Source organism: Trichogramma pretiosum, unplaced genomic scaffold (assembly GCF_000599845.2).
Source record: "Trichogramma pretiosum strain Unisexual culture from Peru unplaced genomic scaffold, Tpre_2.0 scaffold63, whole genome shotgun sequence".
NCBI classification, from domain to species: domain Eukaryota; kingdom Metazoa; phylum Arthropoda; class Insecta; order Hymenoptera; family Trichogrammatidae; genus Trichogramma; species Trichogramma pretiosum.
In genome coordinates this window covers 145453-171568 of record NW_019640834.1, presented here as the reverse complement: position 1 = coordinate 171568, position 26116 = coordinate 145453, and the positions used below count along the sequence as shown (strand labels likewise).

The 26116-nt window shown below is 36.0% G+C and overlaps 1 protein-coding gene across 1 annotated transcript in view; it reads right to left on the bottom strand.

Annotated features, from left to right (window-relative positions):
• Positions 1 to 20362, bottom strand: part of LOC106655915 (neural cell adhesion molecule 2-like) — a 66148-nt gene extending 45786 nt beyond the window's left edge. The window contains exon 1 of the mRNA XM_014376516.2: positions 20074 to 20362. The gene's annotated coding sequence lies outside the window, so the exon portion shown is untranslated. The remainder of the gene's footprint in view (positions 1 to 20073) is intronic.
• Positions 20363 to 26116: the final 5754 nt, after the last annotated feature.

Here is a 26116-nt window from a genome sequence, read left to right as displayed (position 1 = left end):
GCATCGTTAAAAGCAATTTGCCGAAGTGGCTCGATTGCATTAAAGGCACAAGATGGAGAAAAGGGCGTAAAAATCTCTATTTTAGAAGAATAAATAAAATCAAAGCGGTGGGAAGCACTCGCGTATATTTCTCGATGCAGCAAGCTGCACAATTCAATTACATACAGAGAGAGAGAGAGAGAGAGAGAGAGAGAGCCATAGTTCTTGGATGCGTGGTGCAGTACGTGCAGAGAGCTCGAGTAGATCAGTATAACTTTTATATTTCCTTAGCCAGGCGTGTGCGCCTCGCCGAGAAGGGCTTTTATGAAAAACTGTATACTCACTTCTAACTGCCTCGTGAGCTTGGATGTGCCTTATGAATCAGGCCAAGTAATGAAAGCTGCTAGCTCGCGCGAGCCGGGCGAGGCGAGGAGCAGAGAAAGAAACGTTTGCAAACTGTGCACGGGGCCTGACTATATATATATACTTAATACCGAAGGTAAAAAAGCATTCGTCGCCTCGAGCTTTTATCTCGTTTACCTCATCGCGTTGTCACTTGGCTATCTGCAGGCAGCACATATACAGGCGTAATTGTAGTGGTGCCAGTGACAGTGGAGCAGCTCCGCCACTGCTTGCTCCAACACTGCACTGTGTTGATGCTGGTAAGTGGCGTGGTGAGTCTAGGAAACGAGAGAGTACGGCACAGCAGCAGCCGTCCGCCCACTCGGAGGCTCCGTATATAAAAGCTCCAAATACTCGTGACGTTCCTGCCGCTGCTGTCTTGGTACAATATCCCACCGGCGCGTACATAGCTATAAGCTACACGAGCGATAGCTATATATACAACGAAGCCGAGACTATTCATCTAACTTGTCCTGCGCTGCACGTGCACATGCGTCAAAGCTTAGAATGCGCACCCAGCGGTGCCGATGAGACTCGGAGATTCGGAGATTCGGGCTAGTCGCGCGCGCCAACCCAGCAAACATAATGGAGAGAAAGGAACGCAGGCGGGCTACATATAGAGCAAGTTCGTGATTTAACGCTACATGTGTAAGGCGTTGTACGCGTTGACATGCCTCGTCTGTGCCGGCGATACATCTAAGCTCGGGCGTTCGATACGCTCTTTTACACTAGTGCTCGTAGGAGTAATTTTTGACACGACTCGCTTTATCAATTTCGCTGTCTAACCTGTGCGTAACACGACAAATTGCCGTGGCTTACTCGCGCTGTGTAGAAAGCGTCATTTTCTTCCTCAGCCTTTTTTTTTGTTATCGTTCAACTGCACGAGCATTAGATTGATAAATGAACGGAGTCTCTAGAGTGCATTACCGTTAAATTGTGTATAATGACGTTTGCCTAACATTTAATTGCTAGAATGAGCGTTGACTTGTGTATTCAAATCTACTAAAATTCTATGAAAGTAGCGAGGCTTTCACGGTGTTTCGTAAAAATAAAAAGAAGCTGACAGCGGAGAATTCGTTAGCAGTTTACGCTACATTTAATTTTCTCTGAATTTTAGAACCTCTTTTTCTATTTTAAAATGTATTTTTTGATGGTAGAACCTCCACAAAAGTTAAGTTATCTCGAAACGTTAGTTTAGATATGATATAATGAAAAAAATTCAGAAAAAATTGTATTGGTTATTTAAAAATAGCTCCGTATCAGTTTTATAGCAAGTAAACTTTAATGGTTCTTTTAGTTTGAAAGAAAATTAGATAGGGTTTTCAAATTACATCACTTTTACCCTTCCATAACTTTATACTATATCCTCTTGCCATTCATCACATAAAAAAAGTAAAATTTACACATTAAATTAGAAGTAAATATCAACATATGCGTATAATTTTTTCATATTCATATTTGGTTCAACTATTCCAAATTTCAATTTGTGTTCTTAAATTTTTCAACTAATTTCATACATTTTTCATTCATCAATAGCTTCTGTAGAAATACAACATTTGTTCATCATTTTTATAATGATGAATAGTATCCTTAAAGGGCCATTAGTGTTCAGAAACCGTTACGCAAATGACGAACAAATTTTGCATTTCTAACAGAGAGATAATTGAATAATTTGAAAGTAGACAATTAAAAGATTTGAAGGAATTTATAAACTCTTTAAGTAGTTTTTTTTATTGTCTTTCGGGAAGCGTAGCTGAAAATAAATAAATTATAAATTACTTTGATCATCGCAATTTTTGAAGTGAAAACTTCTTAATTTTTTATTCACCGTGAGCGGTTCGCTCGCTTTGTAAACTAGCTGTTAAGTTTCCCAAAAAAATCCCTCATGGGGAAATATCTTTTATAAGCAATACCCTAGCTTCTTATCAAAAGCCAAGGATCAAAGTTAAAAAGGAGAGAAGTAGTTTGCCACGAGCTGGTGACTACTATTACCATACTCGATATGCACCCCTCGGCGTAGCCTTAACAAAAAAAGAAGTACAGACTTTTACGCTAGGCACGGGCACAGATGAAAAGCACACATCAAGGGCTGGATAAATTCCGAGCTATATCAGGAAGGAGTCAAAATAATGTGCGCAGGGCACACAGAGATAGAGAATTCTCAAAGTAACAAAGAAGAATAAAAAAGGGTTGCTTTATTCGAGAGCATATATTACGTCGTTTAACATAACAAGGAATCAGTTTCACTTGGGGTGCGAATAACAGCGAAGCAGCTCGTGTAACTGTGCCTAATCGTTATTACACGCACCCAGATATAAACTTACTATCGTAGGCGTAGAATAGTACAGACGAACAAAAAAAGAAAGAGAGGAAACGAACAAATCCAAAAGGCAAACCGTCTTAGCCTTGCAGACGTCTTTTCAGCACAACGTCATTTTGGAGGGCTGAGTTTCAAGGACGCCTCTATCTGCACTTCGCGATCTAGCTTTTTCGCTGCTGGCTAGCTCGCATTCTTTACTACTGGAATCAGCTCCACTATATCTTCCAACTTTTGCATGCTTAATTTTTCTCTCTCTTCCTTTTTTTTTGCTAGCTCCATACATCTTCCCTTGCTCTTTCAGCTTGGCTAATAGCGAGACTCTGAGCCACTCGAGCTTGAGTTTGCCGATAAGAGATCCTTTGCTTTGCGAATCTCTGTTTCACTGCTGTTGCTGCTACAACCGCTGGCAGCACTACATCTACAACTACTACTGAACCTACTGGTACTAGTAGTACTACAACCAGTACCAGCAGTGCTTCTACTAATACCAATGAAAGCAGTGCGCATTGGATTAATTATAATCGAGTCGCTTATCTCGAGAGAGTAAGAGTGCGAGTGCTATGTGACTTTTAGAAATTTCGAGGACCCCATTAATCGTGCTATCAGAGATTTAATTAGATTATAGCTTTCTGAGTATCCTCGGAGCATACCTACCCGTTATATAGTGTAGCTGCTACTACTACACCCAGCGCCTCGGAGTGATTCGGGATTTCATGATTTCGTGTGTAAGGTGCACACAATTCTCTTTTACGCCGCTCCTATATAGAGCCAGTTCGGATAATTTGATACTGCTCGAGATATAGACCGAACGATCAACGATTATACTTATCACTGCTTCCTTTCTCTCTGTTAAGCTCTCCCTTTCTATCAATGGAACTCGTGTTGAATGTATAGAAATGGCAGAATAAGAAGCAAGTCTGCGCGAGATATAAGTGCTCAAGGGACCTTCGAAACTTTTCTCATACATAGTGATTATCTCCTTATTCTTTCGATATTGATTGAAAGCTTTACTGACAAATACAGATTAATAGATTTGTTTAGATGGTAGGTGTTCCTCATCCTCTTCTCAGACAACGGAGATGCGAAAATCAACACAATTAATTCACTGGAGTGCAATATTGTTGCAGTTTATCATTGTAATCAGGTACAATAAATATCATACATAAATGAAAGGAAGAAAATTACGACAAGCTGTGAACGAGAAATTTTCAATGTATAACGCATGAATATATATTAAACAAGTTATAAAATAAGAGTTCGGATAATGTTTCTGACAACATTTCGTATTTGATAAGAAATTACCAAAGCAGAACACTAATAATTTTGACTTGCAGTTTCCGACTTTATGATATGATTCCGTTGAATGTAGCGTAGCGAATATCCTTTGCAACTTTGCAACTACCAAAGCCGCATTAACGTGAAAAAATAATAAAGTATACTACCGTGTAAATAGACTGGACATTTTTTGATCCCTTTTCTTTCCTTTTTTTTATGTGTGTGTATAATCTTAAATATATGTTAAACAAAGAGTACAAGACCTTATTTTTCTTTTTAATTATCACCCGAGCAAACTGCACATGTGATGTTTAATTTTTCAATCTATACCTCCCTCCATAGTGCGTTGAAAATTATACTGCGAAAATACTCTGGGGTGGATTGCAATGAGTTGGTATATACATATAAGTGGGAGAGTCGAGAAAAAGAAAGAGAGAGAGAGAGAGAGAGAGAGAGAGAAAAGAAGGTATGAAAAGCAAGGTGGCAAAGTGGTCGTAGTTTTGCCCTTCTGGAATTTGCGACGTTCCCCCGAGACAGCCATTAAACGCATACCTCGCCGCTTACTTCATGCCTCAGTAAAGAAAAATATATAGGGCGAAAGGGAGTGAGCAAAAGAACATAACGTAGGTGGCGAGGAAAGAATAGAAGCGCGGGAGATCACGAGAGATGCAAAAGTGGAGTGGGCGCAGAGAAAAAGGAAATTTGGTTGGCACATCTGTCGCACTTTGCGCGTGTAGGCCGCTCGATTTCTATATGCTAGAAAAGGGAGAGAATGGCCCTGTGTGCACGCGTGCGCCCGAGTGTCTGACTCTATATCTGTGTGTGCTTGCGATGTGTTCGTGTATATGTGTGAGAGCGTATGGCTGTGTGTCGGTAGCGCGTATGAGCGAAAAGAAGCGTAGAAAGAGAACAAAATAAAAATAACGCATGCACTGCGAACTCGTCGATGCCGTCGTCATCGCCGCCACTACCACTCGCGCTTTGTCGAAAAATATAAAGCGAGAGGGAGAAAAAAATGCGATGCCATGAAAATTTTTATTTAGACTCGAATTTTCTCTTTCTCTCCAATTTTTCGCCACGTTATTCGACGCTCCTTTATTGTATTAACAATTTGCCTTTTTCATTCGAAAATGAAATTAATTTTCTACTCAAAATCAATATTCTACGCCAATATAAGCACGATAAGCAATTTCGTCGAATCAAGTTCAGTCGAGAGGGATATGGGATGTGAGAACAGAAAGGATATTAATAAGAATACTATTGAAAGTGTAACAATAACTTTTTATCTCTTGATCGACAAATAATTGTTTTACCTTAATTTTCTGTAAGAGAAGGTACATCATTAATTCAAAGTACATTATGTAACAGCATGGGCATACTCTTTGAATGAAACAAGAGATTGCGTAACGAGTTTGATGAAAAAATGTACTGTTTGCACAAATTACCAAGGACTTCATAGCGTAAGAGTAATACAATAACGAAATTGGATTTTTTGGTCAAATTTCCATAAAATCGAGTTAATAATCTTTTGTTAGTTTTTGTCAATATATTTGCAATAATTAATATTCAGTTAATCATATTGCATTATTTTGAATTTGATTGGCTGCTCAGTTTTTATACAATTACACTAAATATGTTGTCTGATTTGAATTGCGTTTCCTTATCATAAACATAGTGATATTATTTAATTAAATTTAGTGTAATTATTTTATCATTTTCTAAAATATAATTCGGAACGTAATTGACTTATCTTTCGAAATAAAAAAAAACATTTTACAGATAAAACCAAAATATTTTTACTCATAAATTGAGGTTTTCACTTGAAATTTAATAGTCGAAGTAAATAAGAAAATACATGCTTTACAAGTAAAGAAGTAATTTATATAATCCGATTAAAGTATTGTCTCCTATCCACTATGTACACATCTGGACTTAGTACGGACGTTTTTTGTACTGAAATCATTAATAGTTTTTTTTATTTTCTGCAAAAGGAATAAAGAAATAACCGGCAGAAAAGAAACTGGAAAAAAGCCATTCGAGAGGGAAAAAGCGTAAGAGTACGAGGATAATGAACAGATACATTAAAAGTATAGGAAGAATAGAGAGAATACTACGGCGTACAGCGAGTGCAAAAGAAATTGGATAAAACAAGAAGGTGTGCGGGCGTGCGGCCGTCTGGTGTACATATATTGAGAGGGTCGCATAGAATAAATACGAAAGGGTCGAAACACCGAACCGAATCGTACGAGCGTGTTGGCATATAGGGGAGTCACAGACTAGCATCGCTTTCTTGTCTCTTGCCTTTTTTCTGTGTGCGTTATATACATATACCCACTACAGACACGCATATATATATATACGCGAATCGAGCCCGTGGCAGCTACCCCCCCGACATTGGCCAATCAGCGTGTAATCTGTTTAGGCTTCCTATTTGACACACATGACTAACCGCACATCGTCGCGGTCGCCATTCGTCGTCAACATCGTCGTCGTTGTCTGAGGGAAACGAACGAAATTGCCACGAGGAATATTTTATAAGGTCGACAGATGCACGGCCAACACTCCGGGGGACTATAGGATTATCTCTGGGCTCTGCTTGTGCTGCTGCTTGTGAGCTATTGTGCGCCTCTTTCCACCGCAATCCCATCCCACCTCGTCGTGCGCATACAGAAAGACAACAGCAGCAACAACAGCAGCAGTAACAGCAAACGAAAAGAAACGGAGACGGCTATGCGCACGAGCATACGTGTATAAGGCCAAGCCAGGCAGTCCGACTCATACCACTGCATACTTTATTTTGTGTCGGGGCGGCGGCGGTTGAACAGCACTTGCACCTTACATCTCTTCGTGACTCGTCGTCCGCTCGTCTTTTGTCTATTCGTGACCTGATAAAATCTTATGTCTCTTTCATACAAGCCAAGCGCGCGGCTTTCTTATATTACAGTAAATACACGTATACCTTGCGAGCAAGCTCGGAGTCGAGCGAGAGCGCGGCCAGAGCCTAATTTTCTCATCCTTTTTGTACGCTGGCGCTCATTGCTACTCTCCCTTATTCTTTTCCGTGTTTTTCTCTTTATTTTCTTCTCTGCGCTATCGCAATTCCGCTGCATGAATCTAGTTATAAACTTTGACTTATGGATTAAGAGAGACCATACCTCTCTTCTTCCCTTTATTTTGCTTTATTGCTCGTTCTATATACGCTACCGGTATTATGGATGAAAATCAGATAGAAATTATTCTGCCTACTCATTTCGCTAACGTATGCGCGCGATACGACTTTTTTCCGACTGCCCTATACGTGCAATTGAAAGCATTTCAAACGCTTTCCGAGCGTAACGAATTTTTTACTAAAATTATCAAAAAACATCCAATCTATTGTGTCTGTTTTTTATAATTTTAGATTCAAATTTTTAGCTTTGTGTTTACAGAATCCGAAAAAATACTTTTAAAATTTCGTTGAAAATGTGCATTTTTTAAAAATTCAAATCGAAAATTATAGAGAACCAAAAGTGCTTTGGTAATCTTGCACGCTTTTCAAATCTCCCGATTGCCTAAGGGCACCGTTTTAAATATGTTAAATTTCAAATTGAGTCAAACCTTGCACACATGTGTCAAAGATACGTTATACAAATCGCATAGGGAATAAAATGATTCATTGGGCTTGTATCGAGCAAGGGGGTGCTAGATATCAAAATAATAGTTACAACTCTGCCGATCGGTCGTCAAAGCTAAACAATAGTTTAGTACGTATATGTTAATTTGTAATTTTTAAACAAAAACTTTGTAACATAGGAATTCTGTCAAAATACTGAATTTTTATAAAATGTAGTTTAAAATTTTTGATTCTTAATATTTTAATATTATTTTATCTAAATAATAACAAGCAGTTTAATAAAAATGTAGCAGTATGTATTCAATTGATGAATAAAGTAAAAAAACACCAAATCTACGTTTATTAACAATAAAAATTTCTAAGACAGATGCTATCAGCATATAAACATTTTCATAGTTAATTGAGTGTAATTATCGCTTATGGCATTGATTTACATACTTTATTATTCTTGATATTCAACGAAAAGTGATGTTTCTACCCTATACGGCCTAAATAGAAGAAGAAGGTAATCTGACTTCCTGCTGTTATGGAAATTTTAAGACGTTAAGGCAGAAGTTATTGAGTTAACGAGGCTCAATCCATTCAGTCAGTACAAAACATAAACTACCTTACTTGGCCGCGTTAAAAGTATTTACAGAATACAAAATAAATGATCAGACATTAGGAAAAATTTTAACATTTTTACAGTTGCTAAAAAAGTATCAAAAATTGACCTATGTAAAAAAAACACGTGATTTTTGAACGAGCACAACGTGAAAATAATGTTTATTATCATGTAAATTTTTTTCATTAAAACCAAATCGTGTGAGAGTAATGTAACATTACGATAGCCATACTTTTTTATCCAAACGATTAACTAGCACGTTAAATTTTTCTGGCGGCTTCTCACAGTGAAGCCTCCCAATTTTTGTCTCGTATAAAATCTTTCAATCGATATCTATTTTTAAATTAGTACTTTACGATACAAGTGCCATAAGTAACACTTTTTGGCACGGCGTAGTTTAGGGGCCGAACGCAGCGATTTTTAATATAGTATCTGAATTATGTACAGAATATGTTTTCCTGCTTTTAAAAATTTCTTCCAATATTAGTTGAAAGGAGAGGAAGAATGAGTATAATTTTTTCTATCGTATATTAAAAAATTGAATGAATATTCAAGTGCACAAGCTCAATTACAAGTAATGTATGAATTCTTAATAAAGTTAGACTATCGCTGACAATGACTGAAAGCGCTGCCAGTGATTGAATTTCATTGCACTGACTCAATAGTATGTTGTAACATTTCCAATGACACCATTTACTATAAGTTATTGAAAAGCTTCATTCGCACTACTTCATAGACGCTTTATAAAGCATAATATAGTACCACAAATAGTCTGCAAGACATTCTTTAAATAAAAATACTTTTGCTTTTATTATTGTGCAAAGTAAAATAATACAATTCACATTTGCTTCAAAATTTACATAAGTATCCTCTCTTGAACAAAATCGAGATGTTGGACGACATTGTCATTTCAAAACAATATTTACTTTTTTTGAAGCATGCATTAACACAATGACAGAAAATATCAACGACGTAGAGTTTTATTATTATTGAAAAAGAAAATATGACATACAAGATCTGAATGTTTGGATGCATGCACGTATATATTTGCATGCACGTGTGCATGTGTACGTGCATGCATCTTCCAAACTATGCGATATAAAATCGAATATCCATCGTCTTATGAAACTTTAAACGCGCGTTTTGTTCTACTTTTTTAGTCTCTCGTTTCCTGCCGAACCGAGTTTATATGTGTATGTGCGCCGATATCGTATCGTTTAAGTCGAACGAGTATATACACAAACACGCAGCCTCTGCGGCAACTACCCTCGACACTTATTTTGCGGCAGTGGATGAGAAGTGAAAGAGAGAAAGAGAAATCGATAGTTAAATTTCCCGAGGAAAAAACTGTTTTGAAGCTGCGAGTATACACACAAACAATACTCGTTCTTGCTTCGGTATTTTTTCCGTGTATGCACAAAGAATTATACATAATTTACCGAATTTTAACTAGAGTATTATTATATCAGAGCGAGCTGTTATGGAAAATAAAATATCGTCAAGTAGCACTGTTTTGCTTCTTTTTCTTTTTTACATTAACCTCGACCGTGTTGAATTGAAATCATCCGACAGTAGACTAAACATACACCCCAAAGTAAATTAAGTAGTTAAAAATAATAATTCAACCAAGGCATGAGGAAGCGAATAAATACATAAATATAATGAACTTCCATTTGAATAAATCTACATGCATGGCAAGGAAACCTATAATCAGGCATAATAGCCCATCCCCCCGCGAAAGGAAAAATTTACATTGAAGCCGGGAAATTTTTACGCAACTGATGTTTCCGCACTCTATCTTTTATTGATCTTAGAAAAAGAGAAATGAATATTTATTCGCTTACATTAGATCCACCGCGACCCTCGGTAAACCATAAGCGTAAAAGTGTATATAACTGTATACGTATAAATGTACTGAATGCATTTATAAAAGTTTTACCTGTCATCCGCGAACGTACCTCAATAATAACTCGAATATAATAATAATAGAAGCCTTCCCAGAAATCAGAAAATTAGCCAGTAATTGCGTTTTTAATTTATGGTGAGTCATTAAGCCGTAGAAAACATGATTTTCTCATGAGCTGCACTTTGATGCGAAGGTAAAAAGGCGTTCACGGCAAATCCAGACACGAATCAATCTATATAATATATCGAAATGAAATCATCAAATTGACTCATCGAAATTTCCAAAGAGCCGATAAACGAGCGTAATGGCTGCTGCCACTACTATGGGAAATTCGAAAGAACGAGGCTGGTATATTATTCAATATACATGCAGAATCATGAATCTCAATTGTCATACTATTTCAAGAGAAGTGAGATACACTTGATGCATAATGTCGATCAGAGAAGCGAAGTGACTAAGCTTTTCATCCGCTTTAGATCGCTCGGATTACCATCACCCTAGTCTTTCGCTTCTCTTTTTCTTCTCAGCGATTTTAACATGACGTCAAATCCATAAACGAGTGAGCGGCTGTGTGTGTGCGTGCGATTGGTATTGAATCATATACATATACACTAAAAATCTTATTAAAAATGTGATGTTGTTGCACTTTAAAAAAATCGACTGTGCACTCACAGAGAGAAATTTGCAACGAAATATAAATCCAAGAATTATATTTTCGCAGATTGAAATTGAAAATAAGTTATTATAACTTAAATCGGTTAAAAATCTTTTTCCGTCAAAAGTTTAAGAAAGATGATTATAACAAATACTATCGATTTATAAAAGCAAACTTGTACTGTGCCTCAAACAGCAAAGACAAATCAAAGAAGTTTACGAGCCACAATACACGTATCTACGATGGTGCTAGCTTGTCACCATGCCCTTGGATATTTCCTCCAGCTGCTTTCGAACTTAGCCGTGAATCTTTGATATTCGATGTTTTCGGGAAAATTTTTTTCACGGCTTTTCAAGTCGATATATCATTGTTACGTTGATACAAACATGAAACACGTTGACAGCGATCTCCCTAGCTACATTATTCGTTAACCAATAAAAAACGCATTTGACTTTACTTTTACATGTATGCGTACTTTGACTGGGAAATGGCGCTTATATTCTCTTTTTCCTAGTACTTGTTACAAAATATACTAAATGCACGATTTGGCTTTATTGAAAGTAGTTCAAAGCAAAATTGACTAAATTATTAGGATAACATTGGTTTTGCTTTCAAAATGTATAAGAGCGAATTATATGACTTCCTGAAAAAAAGTTAAAGCACAGTTGTTATCGAAATTTGAGATGAATACTGAAAGATTTTAAATTATAATTATCATAACATCTTTCATTTCAGTCGGAAAAAAGCTTTTTAAATGACAATTCGGACAAGTTTTAAATGCTTGTAATGTCTCTGATATAATGCATAATTAAGTAAATTGCGATCGTCATCAGCTTCAAAAGACTCATTTAGTATGTATCAAGCGACTCGATTCGTGAGCGCACAGGGAACAATTATCCAGCAGTAGACCCAGTGTGCTTCTGCGCTGCACCGTGCTGAAACCCACATTGCGACTGTATATCCGGTTAGCCGCGAAAAAAAAATTACTCGCTTATAGCATCGTGGCGCCGCGCGTGCCCAATGTGAACGACCTAGCGTCGGATAAAATTGTTAATATTTAGTGGGCTATTACTAATGCAGATCTAGGATGAATCTATGGAAATTTCGAGTACAAAAAGATGAACAAGCGGCGAGCTTTAGTTATAACAAAGAAAAAAGAGGTCGAAAAATTAAGTGAGCGTGTAAAAAGGTGAACCAGATGACAAAATAGAAAGAATAGGAAGCCAGCGGTATAGGCACGATAGAAACGAGAGAAAGAGATTGCAAAGAGAACGAAAACGCAAAATAGAAAGAAAAATGATGAGAGTGAAAAGCGTAAGAGCGACGCTCTGTACAGCCTGGGAGGCTCACGCTTTGCACTGAATAGTGTGCATGTATGTGTGCAGTGCAGTGCAGTACACAGCAACATATAGCACCGCACATAGACACGCGCGCACAACGCTGGATGGAGGGTGGTAGAGCGCAATTTTCAGACAATTTCAGGTAATAACGTTTGCATGTGAAATTGCAGTAATACGTTTTCCACCAGGTCTCTAAGTTATACTTGTGTAAATACGTATGTATGTGTTATATACGTGTGCGTGCATGTGTATCTAAATGTGCTCGCGCGTGTGTGTGTGCGTGTATATGTAACGCACATAAACGCCTAATCGAGCAACAGTCCATGTCCATACAGGCCCGCTTATATATGCGCTATGTGGAGTACACACGAAAGGGCCATGTAACACATACATATATGCATTTGCAGTGGTTACCTTGTAAAGGTCATAGACTATACTGTGTCCATTTTGGCTGAGAACCATTTTACGCGTACTCCTTATCTTCTCGGCAACCCATCAAATTTGCGCCCGTCAAAGCATTTTCAACCCCCTATTTCGAACAGCGCCTGCTCCTTGCCCCCTGCCCCCTGCCCACTTTCCCTCTTCTTCACCTCTGCATCTTTTCAAATATCTCGCACGGTACATTTGGGGAAAAGATGAATACCTAAAACTTGACGTCACGTCGTCCTCGATTAAGCGACAACAAAATAAAAGATTCACTAATGTCACTGCTTGCTTTACTGCTATACTATCTACATACTTTCTCTGCTCTGCTGCTACTACTACGACTACTACTTTCGTCCGTCGTCGTCATGCATTCGTGATGCGTCGTTAACCTTTTCACGAAAATGACGTTGGTCCGCGCTGCTGATTAAAAAAAATATACTCCCTCAAAAAAGCTGCGCTGCTGCTGCCTCTACTACTTTTTTTATATCCATCCGAGAGTTGATTGCGCTCTCATCTTCTCTGGAGCTGCTTTTTTACCTCGAAAAACGTTTAGGCCATTCTGCATTCTACGCTCGACATGTAATTTTCTCGATAAGGCTAACTCACATTATACTACTCGTATAATTCTTTACTTGTTTCAAGTTTCTTTTGTCGACGGATAGATGAAAAAAAAAGGAAAAAAAGTGAGCATTTACGACAGCAATCTAAATGGCTTGCGATCATCCTCCGTTTAAGGGAAATTCCTCTGATAATCGGGGCATGTCGATTCATTTTTTCATTTCGCTATGTGCCAGTCGAAAGACGTATAAAAGCACGTTTGGCTGGCCTCGACACACGTACGTGCAACACACATAGCATTACACACGTATGCAGTGTGCGCCCACACAGACTCCCGATCGTAATTCAACACGCGATCATTGGCGCGAGAGACGGAAAAATTCAAACGACGCAAAGGAATAACACCAGGCACGCGTTCGCCTGCTCGCTGCTACGAACATATCTGGCTGCACGCTACCGCCCGAGCCAGCCCGAGCGAGCGAGAGAAAGAGAGAGAGAGAGAGAGAGAGAATCGTTAGAAGCACGCATGCGACTCCGTGAGGCAGCCCTATCTGCACGTAGGTATATATACGACGAGCGGCCGTGCTCGCGCTGCCGCGATTTATCTCCATCTCTCTATGGTCTGACCCGTACAAGCGACCGGTATTCTTCCTGGCGTGTCCGGCAATTTCGCATTTATCTATGCTTACTATGTATAGCAACGCGGGCTGCACCTGCATACCTGCGCTACATTGCATGTATATGCGTGCCAATACATAATCTATTGGCCTTAGTCTGTCACACAGTTTCCACTCTCTAAATATGTATATTTTGCAACCGATATACAGCCTATATCCTTCATGACATTCTCTGCGCAGCGCGCCTAGTTCGATAACGTACTAATAGGTAAACACGCCAGACGACTCTGTGTTTATCTTGCCGAAAATGTTAATAACATCTGCTTATCGAGCATAAATGAATATCGATTTATCTAGCTTGTTTACTTGTTCCTTTTTTTTTACTAGAATTGCAAAATAAATATCTATTTTTTACGAGGCATTTGGTAAATAATCAATGAATAATTTACTACTCCAAGATGTAGCAAGTAGTACGAGAGACGATTTCATCAGACGGCTAAGAGCCGTAATTATTTTTCCAATGTTTAATAAACTACATATTTGATGGTTTTAATTTCGACGCGACCTATTAATACGCATTTCATGAGCCGAAAAAGGTCAAATCGTAAAGCGTTAAAGTGTATTTTTCCTCGATTGTCTGTTTTATATTCACTTTTTTCACAAAGACCCCGAATAAAGAGTTTTCGTCATATTTGAAAGCGTCACGCAATTTTTTTATCTTTTTTATCTGAAATCAATTAGTTACATTGTATGCAAGCATTGATATTCTTGTGAATATATAAATATTTATAGAAAGAGATAAAATGTGTTATTTGAACTTTTTCGTGACTTCTCAGACTTTTGCATATTTATATAGCTTGAATAAAGGATAAATAGCACTTTTTTAATAATGCTCAAATATATATGCGTTAACATTTAAGCTTCAACTTTGGTCGTTAAAAGGTAATTGCTTAAAAATTTCCTCGAAAATATATTACACGATCATACGCCAACTCGAAAATCCCTCCATATCCATTACAACATAATAACATTCGCGATTGTTTCAAATAAATATTGAACAATTTTTTTCCAACGCGCTGAACATTGTTATTATGATTTTATATAAAGCTATACAAAAAAATCAAATGCTTATCGGATACAAAAATTATTTTACATTTCTTTCATTGGATTTCAAATAAGTTGACTGTGCGTATATTCTTTTCTGTCAAAAAATTACTTGCTTCCTCATAATCCTCATGTTATATCTGAATATAATAGATTATTCTGGAATTTTTAAAAAATATTGCCATGACTAAAATAATGAAAAGTTCAAAGTATATAATTTCAACAATATGCACAACCTGAGGCTTAAAATGGATGATTTTTTTAATGAAAAAATATGGTTTAACTGTCGTGAGTACATTGACGCATTGCCAATTTTGATTGCCAATAAGTATAGAATGCTACAGGATCGCAACAAATTGCAACAGCCGCTGATGAAACTTAGGATACAAAGCTAACACTTTTAGCGTTAATGAGGTACATTGTCCAGGGTAGACCTGAGCTAGCCCTATTTCGATTCGATATTTGGAGTCATAAAGAAGAGAAATTACAGTCGAGAACTAGATGGATGAGTTCAGGGGGCTGCTCGGCGGTTTGATACGTATCCATCATGGTATTAGATTATGCGAGCCAATCAGTTATCATACAAATGCGAGCAACCACGAGAAAAAGAGAAATTATCAATAGCGTTAGCGCGTAGCCCATTTTGCCTGAGTCTATTCCTCTGGATTCAATTAGACAGTTAAATGCTTTGATACCAAACTGTGTGAAACACCATTCCAGCGACTGGCTAGCCTAGCTCGAGAGCTCTCTACCAGGACTAGGCACTGCATACGTGTATAATCTCTCGAGCAAAGCCCTGGTCTAGTCATTACTGTGCGGTGTTTGCGCGCGCACTCGCTAAGCAGTTCATCCACCGAAATTCGATGAGCCGACACGGCTCGCGCTACTACTGCTGCTGGTGCTGCTACTATACTGCCATTAGCACCGTCGCTCCAAAGCAGCCATACCAGCTATTGCTGCGCTATTCACTTTTCTCTTTATCGGATACTATCCGTTACCCCGAATGATTGCCTGTACTTTCAAAAGATTTCCGGGCGTTTGGATTAATTGTGCCTTCTAAGCTCTGCATTGACTTTCCAACTGCCAAGCAGATCTATTAATACATTTTCATTTGCGCGACTTAGGTATTTGATATTTGATTGTTTTGTTTCATGCACATTCATTGCTTATACTAAAGTATTCATAGGCTCGGTTCAATGCCTCGAGTTTATAATCGAAATTCATGATTTTCGAGAATGAATGACGATAAAAGCTGCAATTGCTAAATCTACTAAATAATAATTTTCAAGTTTGAATTGATTCCTACTCAATATCGCCAAACGGATCAGAAGTAAAGATACATATTATTATTAAACTGTTTTCGATTGAAAATCATTAAATTAATAATTTAAATTTACTTCATTAAGTATAATAATATGGTGTTTGTATATTTTGTTTATTTATTTTTATGAATTAATTTTTTAAATTTTGTTTTGAGACCTTATTGGTTAAATTTATTATTTGTAATCATCAAAACTAATTACTAATTCTGCACTAATAGCGAGAAATCCTGTCGTAATATTATCGTTCAATCTGGGTTCTATATCAACATTTCAATCTTGCTTCTATATGCCAAAGGTCAGTTTCAATACGTGGTAAAACGATGTGAGAATTCGGCAGAGTGCTCAAAGTACGAGTTTTGGATTACTAGAGTAACAAATATTTCAAATAATTATCATGCAAGTTTTTATTTAAAAAATCTATTTTAAAACTTTATGAAATGCCAAATTTCAACCAAAAATGTATAAAATTTTAATACTGCTTAATTATCCTGCACATTGCTTCCACTTACATGCAGTGCCTCAGTAGACTTTAAAGTGCTCATAGTGCCATGCAGCAACCTAGTTTATATATCGAGAATATATAGGGTTGCGTGATTAGTCTTATATACCTGTTAAACAAACTTGCAAAGTGAGATAAGTTGGAGCTAGCGATGCAACCGTATCGAAGGAGTTCACTCGATTTCCACGTGTACCAAAATCGAGTGGTAAATTTTGACAGAAAACTGCCGATAACTAGACATGCATAATCTTTCTCCAAAAAAATTATTACGAATAGTTAGTCCGTCCATCCAAAAACTGTAAATAATAATGTAAATAATAATTGAATCAGTTTTCTGAGTTTGTAAGTTAAGCAACGCGTATTTTATACAAGGTACGATATAAGAGATGTTCCGTTGAGTTTATCTGCACATTTATGTATGCACTTACGAAATATCGGAAAGAGCATTTGCTTCAATTTTGCGCTAAGAAGCAGAGCAGCCTAGTTTGGCAGCACCGAACGTATTTTGTACTTGCAAATAGTCTGAATCGAGACAGAGTGTTGTTCCAAACATCTCTCTTATTATGCTGAGCAAAGCGAAGTCATTCTTGCATGAACTCCCGTGATTTTGCAAGGGTTTTTTGTAGACACGGTACCATGAGTACTGCTGGATCGATCTTTTTGAAAATTTAGGAAGTTGATAAGGGAAGCTAGACAAAGATCTGATGACATTCATAATCTCGATTGCTCAACCCTTTATGCACTTTTATGCATTTTAAATGCATTTTTTCAAAATTATGGGAATTTGATCAAATTTGATGGGATTTTTTCGATTAATCTGTCGGGGACCTTAAATATGATTGTCGTTGCCTTTTTCATTTGTTTTTGCATTAAATGCACTTTTATGCACGTTATATGCATTTTTTTGAAATTATAAGAATTTGATTAAATTTGACGGAATTTTTTTTGATAATCTGTCGAGGACCTTAAATATGATTGTCGTTGCATTGTTTTTTTCTTTTATGCATTAAAATACAATTTTATGCAGTTTTAATGCAATAATTTGTCAGAATTAGATTAAATCTAATAGGAATTTTTTAATGATCCGTTTGAAAGCTTAACTATGATTCTTGTCGCAAATAAATGCACTTTTATGCAGTTTCAATGAATTTTTTCCTACAATGGCGAGAACTCTGTCAAATTCGACAGGAATTCTTTTATGATCCATTTGGTAGATGAAACATAATTTTCATCGTAATATTTTTTTATGTTTTGCATTAAAATGCAATTTTATGTAATTCGTATGAATTTATTATTATTATTATTATTATTATTATTATTATTATTATTTTTTATTAATTTTAATCGGTGTTACTTGTGTATCGGTAAGAGCGTTTGTTTATAATTATATCGTGTTTTAGTGAACATTGTACTGATGACAATTATATTATAAATCGTGTTTCAGTTAACGTTGTACTAATGATAATTATACAAGTGGCAACTCGAGTTGTAGAATGCTGAGCAATTTCAATAAACTGAACATTCGTGATGAAACATCACGAAATAATATCATCACTGATGATACAAAAACATTAAATTTTTACAATTACTTTACAAAAACCCTTATCTTTATCGATTTAATCACGCGAAGGCGAATNGACAATTATATTATAAATCGTGTTTCAGTTAACGTTGTACTAATGATAATTATACAAGTGGCAACTCGAGTTGTAGAATGCTGAGCAATTTCAATAAACTGAACATTCGTGATGAAACATCACGAAATAATATCATCACTGATGATACAAAAACATTAAATTTTTACAATTACTTTACAAAACCCTTATTTAATCGCGCGAAGGCGAATCTCAGTTCGTGCAAATTTTAAATAATTAAAAATGCAAATCCAAGTAACCCTAAGTAACTCAATCGAACCCGCTCGTAGTTATGAAATAATTATGCAAGCAAACCAAGTAGCCTTAGTAATCCAGCTTATGCCATATTTAAGAAATCAATGTCGCCAATAAAAGTAACCCCAAGTTACCGAATCAACTCCACACCATGAGCAGTTTGCAAATAGTAATATGCAAACTTTTATTACTCAAGTAACTCAGCTCATGCGGTTTCTACAGTAACTGGTAATTCTAAAGTAACTGGTAATAAATAGTTATTTATTACATAAAATTTTACCGCACGCCAGTGTCCAAAAACGCTTAATGCGCACTAAAAAGTGTGCGCAAACTGACACTTTTCGCCATTTATTACATAAAAATTTGCGCTCAGCATACTGCAACCAGAGTTGCCGCTAGTATATCATGATACTATGATTCTCCATGTTTAGTAACGATGAACTTTTTCGAAATTATTGTCGACAATGTCATCACACGTTTGTTTTTGAATTACATACTATTCAATTTCGATGTAGTCCTTTATATTATAAATTATATAAATATGAAGGATTCATTCACTTCCAAATATGATAAATAAGTTTTAAAAACAATCACTCCGATGCTTTGGATGGATTTGAATGCAAATATCGATGAAGCTTCAATAAAACATTTTATGATATAATATTTCAAATCGAATGTCATGCACACACCTACAGAAATTCATCTCGTTTATTTAAACTTTACAATTTCGTTACTTCTAATATATTCATCGATATTAGATATTTTAATTAATAGTAATAATACCAACTAATGAGATACATGAAATTAATTTTTTGTGCAAACACATTGATTTTTGTAGCTTTGTATGGCGTAATTCGCACTTTCTAGCACTGCGTCGTTCGCATCGCACGCACTGCACTCGTGCTGTAACTTATAAATCGGGAAAAGGGGCATAAATATAAACTTAGCACAGTGCTATAAAATTGAGTACAATAATTTGTCCATAGATGACACTTCCTGGTTATATTAAGATCCTTGCCGTGCTTAGATCCTAAACTATTCCACGCTATAAAGTGTTACGTATGGTATACCGGCAAAGTTGCGATTTTCAGGTTAGAATTTTACAAATTATTGTGTACAACATTATCCCGGCTCTTAAAGATATTTATGACGTATATTACACTAAGTTTACTAATACAACAACATGCATTTTCATAACTCATGGGTCTTTCAATATTGCAGTAGTTTATCAGATATTTGAATGAACTTTAAATAATATTCAGTTGTATGCTCAAGCAAAATATAAATTTGAACAGAGCATACACGAATCAAAAATTTTTTATAGCACTCTAACCTAAAAATCGCAACTTTGCCGCTAGTTTTAGGCTCTTATAAAATATTGTACGCAACTAATGTGAATAAGCTTTTCCAGCAAACCTCGTTACAGCACTCGCCTTTAGCTCGTGTTGCAACCCCTCGTTTTGAGGAAAAAGCATATCCACACCCGTTGCATAATATACTATTAAAGCAAATAAGCCAAAGCAAATAAATCGTTATATTGTACGATCTAGAACTGCTCTCTTACCTTTGTTACCATATCCCTCACAGGAAAAAACTTATGTCGATGCAGTTTTAAATCACAGTCTGTGAATCAAATCAATAGGTGACAATTTAGACATCATTTTTTTAACGTCACAAGATGATTTGCAGATAATTTATGCAACACAAGCAAATAGCAACTTATTGTCAATAAATTGTCAATGTGAAACTCTAGGTTGCATTTAAAGAAAAGTTTAAAAATGCACTTGAAAAAATGTGTTCACAATTAATTCATTGCACAATAACTTTATAGTTGAAATAGCTGCGAGGCTATTTTTGCGAAGATCAGTCGTATTTGATGAACAGACGATCGAGATCGATGAGGATAGACGTAACTCCTTTATTACGAACTGGAAGATATCTGCAGATCTCTATCTAGTCGTCAACCGTCGGCAAACGACAGATGAAACTTTGAGAGTGCTGAACAAATGTTCACATTGCAAAGTAGTGAAAGTTGGATATTCCTCGCGCTAGAAACAAGTTGGACCAGAAAGTTCGTGTCGGCTAGTCAACGTTTCAGCATGAGACACTTGGTTGCAGCGACCACATTCACGCAGACACTTGAAGACACACGAGAAAGCACACACTTACACACTCAGGAGAGAAAAAGAGAGAAGGATATAGAGACCATTCGTAGAGTCGTGAGTGATCTTTCAGCTGATATACTATTTGCAAGAGAAAAATCGCTCGCGCCACTGCACATCAGTTATAGAGAGTTGCAAGAACTGCCACTTGGGAAATCATAGAATACATCGTTGCTATATCGAACTGCATGACTCGTTACTCATTCATCAGAAAACTTGTACAGTTCGACAAAGCTACACTAATCGCAGGAACGTCCAAGCCACAACACCACCACCTTTTCAAAAAGTCGCGCGCGCCCCTGTCTGTTTACACGTATACTGGCGCTAAGAGCACGCGACCTGCTGGCTGCGACACGGGTCACGTAAGATGCGTTGGCAACACGGTGCGTTCTATAGACCGAACGACATGCGGCGCGGCTTGGGGTTGCCGTAATACTGAAGCCTGAGAGTCGTCCGTAAGCAGCCCTAGACGACGCACATGCAAACTCTCGCCCGTGTCGGTGATGCGCGCGCTCCTCCCACTTCAGCCCCGTGCGCGTCGGCTACATGCCTAGCCTGCACTACCCCCGCCGCCTCGCGAGCGCGACTTTACCCTTTTCGCAGAGCTGCATGTGCCCGCGCGCGCTTATATACACGAGTGTTACAAGTGACCTTATACCTTTGCTCTCTATCGATATCCCCAAGAGAGATCTGCTGCGGCTAGCCTCTTTTTCCCCCTCTCTGGTTTTGTAGCACTAGCCTCGTCCTCTCCAGGCATAATTATTTGGATTAACAATTGCTCTTCACATATATATACTGTTAAAAATATTTACTTTAAAATTAATGTAAAAGTAGAGGAAGATATTTTCTCTCGCACAGGTGAATTTATAATTTTATATTAAAGCATGATTTAAATTTAATTCAATTTAAAAATTCTATAATTATCTCAACTCATGAAACAGTTTTGTATTGCTTTTTTGCAAATTGACAGGTTATAATAGTTCATCAAAAACGTTTTTAAGCTTTCAAACAGTCTAAACTAAGGTTTCCACCACGGTTACGGTTGGCCTAAAGCCGAGACGGGTTGCATTAAAATGTCAATGCGAGATCTGAGCGTACCAATATTTTAGGGGTTGATCGTAGATGTGAAATCAGTTTGAATTTAAATATTAACTGATCCTATTCAGAAAATATAAGTATTTTTCTTTTTTTAAGTACATGAAGTATTTCTACTCTATAAAGCTGTACAAACAATAAATTTTCTTGTTTTTTCGTTATATCTTCAGTTCTTTTGGTCTTCAAATATTTTGAAACCCAAAGTCAAGTTGATGATTTTTAAATTTCCAGACTATAAGGAGAATGAAAAAAGTATGGAACGCTCAGGTAATTCTGCAGAGTAAGTTTAAAACAAAAATTAAAAACCCTATACCCAAGGTATCGATTAATAAAATTATATTCGTTGAAGAGACGAATTCAATAATTTTTCATGCTACCCCAGCCAAAACTAACCTTTTTCGTTCTGGTGGCCGAAACGAAAAAGTTAATTTCTGCCGGGGGATTCATGAAAAATAGTATACGCGCCTGCGAAAAAAAGAAAGCCTCAGAGCACATGTTTATCAACCTCGGCTTCACCTCGGACGATAATTACTAGGGCTGTGCGAGTACCCGAGTTCGAGTCGAGTTCGAGTTCGAGTCGGGAAAATTCAAATACTCGAGTTTTTTCGAGTACTCGCACAGCCCTAATAATTACACGTGCTCTGAGGCTTTCCAGTATTTCGCTCCCTAGGCACGTAATATACTATTCATGTATAAAACCGTAAAATTTAGCTTATCTCCTTGAGTCGTCTATGCCGAGTATTAAAGAATGTTTTTTTCTTTTGTTTTTATAAAGCTCGATCTTCTGATATCAAATCGCCACAAATAACGCACCCTATTGAATGTAAACCCTAATTAGAGTGCCTTAATTAGGAAGTACCGTAATTAGAGAAGAACCTTCACGAATGACTTTGATTTTGGAAATAAATTTGAAATTAATGCTTTTATTTTTCCATACAAAATAATTTTAATTTTAATGTTTCAAAGTATAATATCAAAGATAAAATCAAGAGAAGAAACTTTTTCTCAAAATGAAAATATAATAATGAGAGTTTTAATAAATTTATTACGAATTTCATTTCTAGTGTTTTTTTTTTTTTTTTTTTTTCATAATTCTTTTGTTAGTTAAATTTATATTAACCCGTTAACGCCCAGACGGACAGAATTTTTTTCTCTATTGTAGTCTGCAATTAAATCATCTTATCGGAGCAAGAAAAATTCTTGAGTACACATTTTTGATGTAAAATTTAATGTACTTCTTGAATATGGATTTATAATTAACCTATGATAAATATTAAAAAAATTATAAATAATTTGAATCGATTCAAGATTAAAAATCGTGTTTTTTCGCAGTACATTATTTATACCTTTTTTAATATTTATCAGAGGTTAACTATAAACCCATATTCAAAAAGTACATTAAAATTTACACAGGAAATGTGTACTCAAGAATTTTTCTCGCTCCGATAAGATGATTTAAATGCAGACTACAATAGAGAAAAAAATTCTGTCCGTCTGGGCGTTAACGGATTAAAAAAATGTTCATTTCATTATCTTGAATAATGATTAATGAAAATTCAATGAATCACTTTAAATGTACATGACACCAGTTAAAGTGTAGATGGCGAGGGGATAGGATAGAGAGTTACAAAGCTACAAGTATGAGTAGTATAGCAGCAAAATTTTAGTGTCAGTAGTGAATGGTATTAAGTAGCACCCTAGACCCCCGGAGATGTAAGAAACTCAAGCCTCGTGCGTGCCTCTCTTCCTGTATAGTTTCATAGACTTCGTTAGAGAGAGAAAGAGAGAGAGAGAGAGAGTGTGTGTGTATGTATGTGTGTGAGTGTGTGCGCGTGTGTGTGTTTGTGTATATGTGTGTATGTGTATGCAAATTAACTAGTTAATGGGAAAGTTCAGAGGTCTGAAGAGCAGCCAGAGAGTTTGGTAGAAGGTATTCTGCTATAGTAAGCATCTCGGTAGATTTGAAAATGTTGGTGTGTTCGTAATCTAACACGTGAGAGATGAAGCAAAAGCTAAAGAAGCAAACGAGAGAGAGAGAAATTTCTCCTTCACAGTTTAATAGCCAAGGAGAGTTTCTCAGACCACGCTAATGGCCAATTCGGCACCCTCTCACCCAAGTTCAACGCCAATGTATAAGGAGCTTCTACGATCCTCTTGCCATCGAATAGTATACAAGCGCTTTCGAGCCGCATTTCTAGTCATTGATACCTGTCTCGAGTGTCCAAAGGTAACAAACGAGATCACTAACTTAGTTTATGTACATTGTATGCTTTATGCTCGAGGCCAGCAAAAGCGATCCAAACCATCTATTTCGGTAACAATAACAGAGCTCGGTAATTCGTTTTTATAAATATTTTTAAAACACTAAAAATTTAATAATTTTTTTTTTCTTCACAATTACCCTGACAATGAAAAAATAATGTTTAAGTATTATAAGTAAAAATACCATAATAAACATATAATTGAAAATGTTCTTTGAATTTATCAATCAATTCACAATTCTGCAGTTGTATGGAGGAATTATTTCATATTAATTGAAAAAAAGTTTGATAAAATATAATTTTCCTCAAACATGTAGACCTGGGAAATATAAAAATGCAAAAATAATCTAATCCCACAATGAAAATTATTTTTTTTGAACGGCGTCGTTGTAAGGTTATTTTAAGGACGTTGGGGACGCAACCGAGTTCCAATCAGCAACTATCAAGAAAAAACGGAAGATAGATACTTGATTTGATAGGTGGGTCGGTAGTATCATAGACTCAAAGCCAATAAACATGCTATCAAGCGTATTTTCGTCTGCTGCTAACCTCTCGAATTAAATCAAATGTATAGAGCAAACACGAAATTTTTTTATTTTTATAAAATTACTTTGAAATATGCTCGTTAATATACAATATAAACGATACCATTTGAAAGGTAATAACTTTATCTTTAATTACATGAGATTTGGTCACGATCTTCCATTTTTATCACAAGTTATACTTAAAATCGTGTGAAATATCTTGCGCGTTTCTATGATAGCCATGTTAAAAAGTGTACTTTACTTTTGAAATTAAAATACATAAAATTTAACTCGACAAACGAAGCTGAAATTTCGGGAAAAAATTATAAGGGTTTTTAATTATCAATTCCCGAAGTTTCAACTTCGTAGCCCATCTTGGCTCAATGGTCTTCAACGTCCTTAAAGATTCTTATCTAAAAAGTGTTCAAATTTACGAATGCTCTTTTATCAGTTCTTTGGTTGTTCCTAAAATACAAGCCAACACATCTGTATTATTGTATTCGAAAAAAATCCAATTTTATATAGTTTTTACTGAAAACAAAAATTTTATGTTACTCAACGTAAAAATAGTACAAAAATAAGATTACTAAAAATTAAAAAGTACACAGCAAATTTGAAAGAAATAATTATTCAAAATGTCTTGATTTTGTTCAAGAACTTTACATCCGACTTTTCATTTTAAAAATATGTTAACCTATACAATGACAATCGTTTGCAAAAGTCAACTAATATTGTATACATTCATTTCACTAAAGAAGTAAAATATTAAAAGTTTTTGAGATTTGCCTATATAAGTAAACCTCCTTAACAGGATGTTGTATATTATTTTATCAAAATTAAACTTCTATTTTAAAATAATTATTATTTATACGATCCAACTTCTGCTTGAAATTGAACTAAAATTGTATATTTTATTACATCTTTTCAACCTTAGACGTTAAAGTACATGCTGCATATAGTGCGCATCGTCATTATATCAAACAGAATGATAAATTAGACTCAGTTACTGTAATAAAAGTTTTCAGTCAAATAAGCAAGTATGTTATTTAAAATTCAATACATTTAATACAATATAGAAGTATACTTAACAGGTTTAAAAATTAAATAATTTTGAGAAAGAAAATTAGTATTTCCTCTTAAACGGAAACTTGATAAAACTTAATAATAATTTTTTTTTCAAATTAAATGGAACTTAGTTGAAATTATCATCAATTAATTTTCAAAAAGATGATTAGCTATACATTATGCTAGGTGGGGAGCCAAAAAGCCCAAAGTCTAAGTACAAAAAAGTCCAAAATCGAAATGATCCAACGCAGTTACTGTCCTACGTGAAAAATATACAAGGTTAATTTGTTTACATGAAATTATGTACTCGTACATAAACTAGTAGCATATGAACATATACACTGCCGTTCAATCACTTTTGCCATACCTAAGTAAAAAATGAGTAAACTTCAAAACGTCATAACTCAGTCAATAGAAGTCGTATCAAGATTTTGAACCGACCATTTGAAAGGTCGTTTCAAACCCTTTCTAATCAAATAAATTAGTATAAGGATTATTCA